The following is a 6,692-nucleotide window of genomic DNA, read 5'->3' as shown; positions in this document are numbered from 1 at the left end:
CGTGGAAGTGACGGGACACGTTCGTAAACCCATCGCGAACCGAGTACGACGCCCTACCAAGTGCGCCCGCAACCCTGTACAGGGTCACATCTTCACAAGGCTGGCAAGCGGCATTCCGCTGCGCGCGTGCGTCGTCCGAGCAGTTGCGTGATAAACGACCGTGTCGAAAGCCCAAACACCGCCGAGGCCAGTCGCCGCCGCCGCAAGGGCAGCCACGCAGCCTGGCGAGAGGCATCGTCTCGTGTAGCGTCGCCCCCGCCCCAACTGGAGTGGCCCAGTTTTTTGAACGGGACGGGAACTGCGAAGCACTTAGACCGACGGCGGACTACGACGAGAACGCCTTAAGCTTCGCCAACGTTTCGCCAACTCGTGCGGGAGACTTTTTCCGCTTCGCGGCAAGTCGTCGCGCCGTGCTCTCCGCATCAACCGCGTACGCAGCGAACCGCAAACGTCGGGCGCAGCCTCCTCACCTCCCTGCGCTTTGCGCGCGAACGTTCCCTGTTCGCGCGGCAAAGCCTGGAGGAGGCACGGCCCCGCAGCGTGTTCGAGCGCCCGGTCTACGGGACACCCTGCTTACTTCGAGGGCAACAAGCGCAACGCAAGGCTGCGATCTCGCGCACTTTGCGCACGGCTGGAGAAGCTTTGCTGGCCGGCTTTCGCTCCTCGTGTTTACCGTGCGTTAAAGTTGCGCGTCCGTGGCTCTCGCAGCTCTTGCGCGCCCGGTCGCAGAGAGGAGTACGCAACCTCGACCGCACTTTCCCTGCAGGCTTCCTTCCGACTCGAAGTCCTGCGGCGGTCTCAACGAGGTGCCACATCCTCAATGCAGTCGGTCGCCCCCGTTTCGGTTGGGCTCTGGCACGACGGTCGCCACCGTCTCGCCCTTGAGTGGCCGCTGTTGGCGCTCGCTGTGAGGTGTTCAGCGTGCTGTCCGTGTTGCCGACGCGGTCAAAACGAGTCGACGGCTCACGTTCCCTTGTGCGCCGAAGGCTCTCTTGATATGTGATCCGACCCTCAGACAGACGAAGCCAAGGGAAGACCCAAGGCCGCAATGTGCGTTCAAAGAATCAGTGCTCAGTGTGTCCTGCAATTCACACCAAGTCTCGCAGCTGGCTGCGTTCTTCATCGACCCGAGAACCGAGTGATCCACCGCTTAGAGTCGTGAAAAAGTGTTTGTTCAATTCCGTACAGTCAAAACCAAACGTTTCTGGCACTCGGCCAAACAGTGGCCAAGAAGGGCGCTTTTCAGCGCACGCTTGGACTCCAAAACTCTGCCGCGCCTTTTTCGGCTGCCGCAAATCGAGCAAACGGTGTGTTTCGGACGGCGTTTCGCTTTCGCTACTTGCGAGTGCTTTCGTGGTCCACCCCTCTATAAATACTCGGGAGGCGTCGAAGCCGGTTCTCCAAGCCGGACCCGTAGGTATCGTTGTGTGCTCGCTCTCATTGGCCCGCCTAACCAGAAAATGCCTGCGGTACACCCATTTGGATAAGAGTGCACGCAGATGCGGGCCTCGACGGCTACACATTTCCTCGGGCGGCCGCCTCCCGGCCTCCGTGGAGCGCGGGATGCACGGTCCCATCGACAAGCCTCTCCCGTTTTTACCGTGGCGTCGCGGTTCACCACGGCAGGCGGGTCGGTCTCCTCCGCATAAAAAGGGGGACCCCCGCTTTTTGTTCCACGAAATCGCACAAGCTTTTTTCGCATCCACGGTTTGCCACCGCACACCAAAATGCCGATCCGGCTGCCTACTTTAGCCAACAGGTGGAGCCAGGCGCGCCGTACTTGCGCGGCACTTCCCACGTCCACCGAAGTCGGTGCCAAGGACCACTTTCGGCGCCGGAGCCGCGTACGAGCCTACTCGAGGCGGAAGAACGAAGCCAGCAAGGGCCTGGCCGCAAGTGCGTTCAATTGTCGGGACGTCCAAGTCCCTCGTTCTTCCGTGCTTCCTCTTTCGGCAAGTCGTTGCGGCACCTTCCCAAAGCGCGCAGACCCGCTAATCGCGACGAGCGCGACGTGGCCGTGCCGCCTTTCCCTCGGCAGCAAGCAAAACGCCTGGCAACGTCGACGCTCCCCTAACCGCGATCTCGCACCGTGTTTCGTGTGGCGAATTCAAAAGCCGGCCGGCGCTGCTGCAACCATTACGGTCGGTACGCATACGCCGCGGAGGGCGGGACGGTCATCGGAGCGTGCGGTTCCTCCATCGAGTACTGCGCACCTCGGCCGTCGCATCGCCGTGCCATGACCGGCCGCGCGTCAACGCGAACCGGTGCCAGCGAGATCCCTCGCCTGCAAGAACCGACCGGCAGCCTCCGTCACCCGAGGACGCGGAGGCGCTTGCCGCGGACGGCGGGACGGTATGCACTGGTGCACAGCGGACCCGTCACATCGCCAGTTCCTTGACCGACCGCCGACGCTTGTGCCGTTCCTCTCGTACTTGGCAGTCGCCGCGCGATTGTCGGGTCTCGTTCTTGCACGCTCGAACGGTCGGGAGGGCACTCGGCTGGCGTTTCGGGAACGCGCAGCCTCGCCTTCTACCGACGTAACCACGACTCGCCGTTCGCGCTCCGCCGCTCCTGTTTACAGTACTAGGCGGTCCCGCAGCGGTCGGGTCGCGCATTTCGAGCGCTTCGAGCCACGGTGCAGTGGCGGGTCGAAAGCCGACCTATGAGTGCGTTGCGCCGTTTGTACCCGCGTCCGCCACCTGGCCGACCGTCCAAGGTCGCGGTGTTGGCGTCCGCTGGGCGCAACAATTTGTCACGGGGTGCCGCTCCACATTCAGGCAGCCCCGTGGGGAAAAGCCGACCCCGCGTCCAAACGGGGTCAGCGGCAGAAAGTGTCGGGCGCAGACGCAGCTGAGGCGCTCACCCTTCACAATCCGTTAATGATCCTTCCGCAGGTTCACCTACGGAAACCTTGTTACGACTTTTACTTCCTCTAAATGATCAAGTTTGGTCATCTTTCCAACAGACCGGCGCAACCGAAAGGCCGCGCCGGACATCGGTCCGAAGACCTCACTAAATCATTCAATCGGTAGTAGCGACGGGCGGTGTGTACAAAGGGCAGGGACGTAATCAACGCGAGCTTATGACTCGCGCTTACTGGGAATTCCTCGTTCAAGGGGAACAATTGCAAGCCCCTATCCCAATCACGAAAGAAGTTCCACGGGTTACCCAGTCTTTTCAGACAGGGATAAAGACACGCTGCTTCCTTCAGTGTAGCGCGCGTGCGGCCCCGGACATCTAAGGGCATCACAGACCTGTTATTGCTCTGTTTCGTGCGGCTAGGAGCCGCTTGTCCCTCTAAGAAGGTTGTAAGGTGCTGGGAACCCCGCACCTATTTAATAGGCTAGAGTCTCGTTCGTTATCGGAATTAACCAGACAAATCGCTCCACCAACTAAGAACGGCCATGCACCACCATCCACCGAATCAAGAAAGAGCTCTCAATCTGTCAATCCTCCCAGTGTCCGGGCCGGGTAAGTTTTCCCGTGTTGAGTCAAATTAAGCCGCAGGCTCCACTCCTGGTGGTGCCCTTCCGTCAATTCCTTTAAGTTTCAGCTTTGCAACCATACTTCCCCCGGAACCCAAATACTTTGGTTTCCCGGAAGCTGCCCGCCGAGTCATTTGAGTAACTCAGGCGGATCGCTGGTTGGCATCGTTTATGGTCAGAACTAGGGCGGTATCTGATCGCCTTCGAACCTCTGACTTTCGTTCTTGATCAATGAAAACATTCTTGGCAAATGCTTTCGCAGTAGTTCGTCTTGCGACGGTCCAAGAATTTCACCTCTAGCGCCGCAATACGAATGCCCCCGTCCGTCCCTCTTAATCATTACCTCGTATTCCAAAAACCAACAGAACAGAAACGAGGTCTTGTTCTATTATTCCATGCAAGTTTATTCAGGCGACTCGCCTGCGTTGAGCACTCTAATTTTTTCAAAGTAAAAGCACCGGCCATCTCGAGGCACACAATGAAGTGCACCAAGAAAGAACCGGCATGATGTTCAGTCCGAGCCGTCGCATCGGGTAGATGCACTACTCGTCTGGAACTGAGATCCAACTACGAGCTTTTTAACCGCAGCAGCTTTAGTATACGCTATTGGAGCTGGAATTACCGCGGCTGCTGGCACCAGACTTGCCCTCCAATTGATCCTCGTTAAAGGATTTAGAGTGTACTCATTTCAATTACGGGGCCTCAAAAGAGTCCCGTATTGTTATTTTTCGTCACTACCTCCCCGTGCCGGGAGTGGGTAATTTGCGCGCCTGCTGCCTTCCTTGGATGTGGTAGCCGTTTCTCAGGCTCCCTCTCCGGAATCGAACCCTGATTCTCCGTTACCCGTAACAACCATGGTAAGCAAGTAACCTACCATCGAAAGTTGATAAGGCAGACACTTGAAAGAAACGTCGCCGGCTCGTGGCCATGCGATCAGCACAAAGTTATCCAGAGTCACCACACAATACGGGCCGAAACCCGATCGATCTTGGTCTAATAAAAGCACCCGTTACCCAAAGGGCTCCAGGCTCACTGCATGTATTAGCTCTAGAATTGCCACAGTTATCCAAGTAGGAAGAAACGATCTAAGGAACCATAACTGATTTAATGAGCCATTCGCGGTTTCGCCTTATTTCGGCATGTACTTAGACATGCATGGCTTAATCTTTGAGACAAGCATATGATTACTGGCAGGATCAACCAGGTAATCGTTCGACTGCGCGTCCGTCCTCGCCTTCGGCGGGCCGGACGCAGTCTGTGTGCGGCGGAGGCCACCTTCAGGCGCCCCAACACGCTTATTTTGCACTCCGAGATGACGGCGTTCGAGCTCGCTACGGCACAACCTTCCCGAAAGACGAGTGGGAGCCGTGCGGCAAGAAGCACGTTCATGCTCGCTCTTTTTCGTTGCATCGACTCGGTCGCGCCGTGCGGGTTGCCCAAGCCCGCTGCACTGTCGGTGGACCGGCCGGAACTAGCAACGGAGCCGAGACTGCAAAGCCGCCAGACGACGGGTCACGCCCGCGTCTTCGGCGCTTTCGCATCTGAATCGCCCGAGGACGACACGGAACACACCTCGATATCGTGGTAAAACGGCACCGTCCGACAACCAGCCCCTAACGCATCAAGCGGATGAGGCTGCAGACGACTGCCGTGGATTCCCCTGGAGCAGACCCGAGGACACGCTTGACGAGGCCGAAGCCCGCCGCATATCAGACACCCGGTCGCTTTCGCGTACGCCGCTCACGAGAACCCCCACATAATAGCAGCGATAAGTACCCAGACCTCCTTGGGCACTAATACGAGCGTACTCGAGAAAATTTCACCGCGGGTGTGCCCCGAAACGTGTGGCACGTTGAGCGTGCCACAAGTCTACGTCGCTCTCAAACCCGCCGAGGTCGTAGAATTTGCGACCCTACTCACGAAATTCCCACCGAGGATACGGCCGCAAACGTACCGCACCTTGGGTAGGCCACGAGTTTGTGCAACACTACGCTGACGGCACAGCACCGAGGTCGTGCGCGCACGCACGGGAAAATTCCGCCGCGGTTTCTGCCGAAAACGTGAGGCACCACGACTCTCCGCAAGTTCGCGTCGACTGCGAAAGACCGAAGTCGTGAACGACGTGTCCGCTACTCGCCGCCGACACGCTGGACACCAAACGTACAACGACTCGACGGCGTAGTAGAGGCCCACGACGCGGTTTTCCTTAACGACGTCTCGGCGTGGCACCGACAGGTTAGAACGGCCGACCAACGTTCCCTGTCCGCCGTTCGGCTCAGTCGAAGGGCTCGGCGACTTCGGCAACGCTGCGAAGCCGCACGGTGACGCACGCCATGTCCCCATTTTTTTTTTTTTTCTTTCTGCGTCTGCCGGGGTGCCCCTATAATAGCAGCGATAAGCACCCAGACCGCCGTGGGTCGCTCGCCCCGGCTGACGTGGTTTTTCGTACTCCTGCGGCGGTCGCCGTCAAGCACGTCCAAATACGCTACTTTCGTGGGCGCATTCACGCTCTTTCGCTTCGCCGGAGTGCCAGCACTCACTCTGCCAAAAACGGCGAACATCCGAGCGGCGGTTCCCACTTTTGCGTCGGCGTCGCAAACCCCGCCCCGGCAGACGAGGTTTGCCGTACTCGTGCGACGGTGGCCGGCGGGCACGTCGAAAGACGCCGATATCGTGCGCGAATTGGCGCACCTTGGCTTCACCGGAGTGCCGCCACTGACTCCTCCAAAAACGGCGAAGATCCGAGCGGCGCTTCCCACTTTCGCATCGGCGTCCCGAACTCCGCCCCGGCTGACGCGGTTTACCGTACTCGTGCGACGGTCGCCGGCGAGCACGTGGAAAGACGCCGATATCGTGCCCGAATCGGCTCCGTTCGGCTTCGCCGGAGTGCCAGCACTGGCTCGGCGAAAGACGACGAACATCCGAGCGACGGTTCTCACTATTGCGTACGCGTCGCAAACCCCGCCCCGGCAGACGCACTTTGCCGTACTCGTGCGACGGTCGCCGGCGAGCACGTAGAAAGACGCCGATATCGTGCCGGAATCGGCCCCGTTTGGCTTCGCCGGAGTGCCAGCACTCACTCGGCCACAAACGGCGAACATCCGAGCGGCGGTTCCCACTTAGCCGTCGGCGTCCCGAACTCCGCCCCGGCAGACGCGGTTGCCGAGCTCGTGCGACTAGCGACCGCGAAGCCGTCTCGCGACGCCG

General features: G+C 59.4%; 2 non-coding genes across 2 annotated transcripts; both read right to left on the bottom strand.

The window, feature by feature from the left end:
- Positions 1–1,005: 1,005 nt before the first annotated feature.
- On the bottom strand, positions 1,006–1,158 carry LOC142793201 (5.8S ribosomal RNA). Its single transcript, XR_012891514.1, has one exon. It is a non-coding gene; the product is annotated as a 5.8S ribosomal RNA (ribosomal RNA).
- A 1,719-nt stretch (positions 1,159–2,877) lies between these two features.
- Positions 2,878–4,692, bottom strand: LOC142793205 (small subunit ribosomal RNA). Its single transcript, XR_012891518.1, has one exon. It is a non-coding gene; the product is annotated as a small subunit ribosomal RNA (ribosomal RNA).
- Positions 4,693–6,692: the final 2,000 nt, after the last annotated feature.

This window comes from Rhipicephalus microplus, unplaced genomic scaffold (genome assembly GCF_043290135.1).
Source record: "Rhipicephalus microplus isolate Deutch F79 unplaced genomic scaffold, USDA_Rmic scaffold_293, whole genome shotgun sequence".
Taxonomy (NCBI): domain Eukaryota; kingdom Metazoa; phylum Arthropoda; class Arachnida; order Ixodida; family Ixodidae; genus Rhipicephalus; species Rhipicephalus microplus.
The sequence above is the reverse complement of the archived record's forward strand: the minus strand, read 5'-3'. Positions and strand labels throughout refer to the sequence as shown.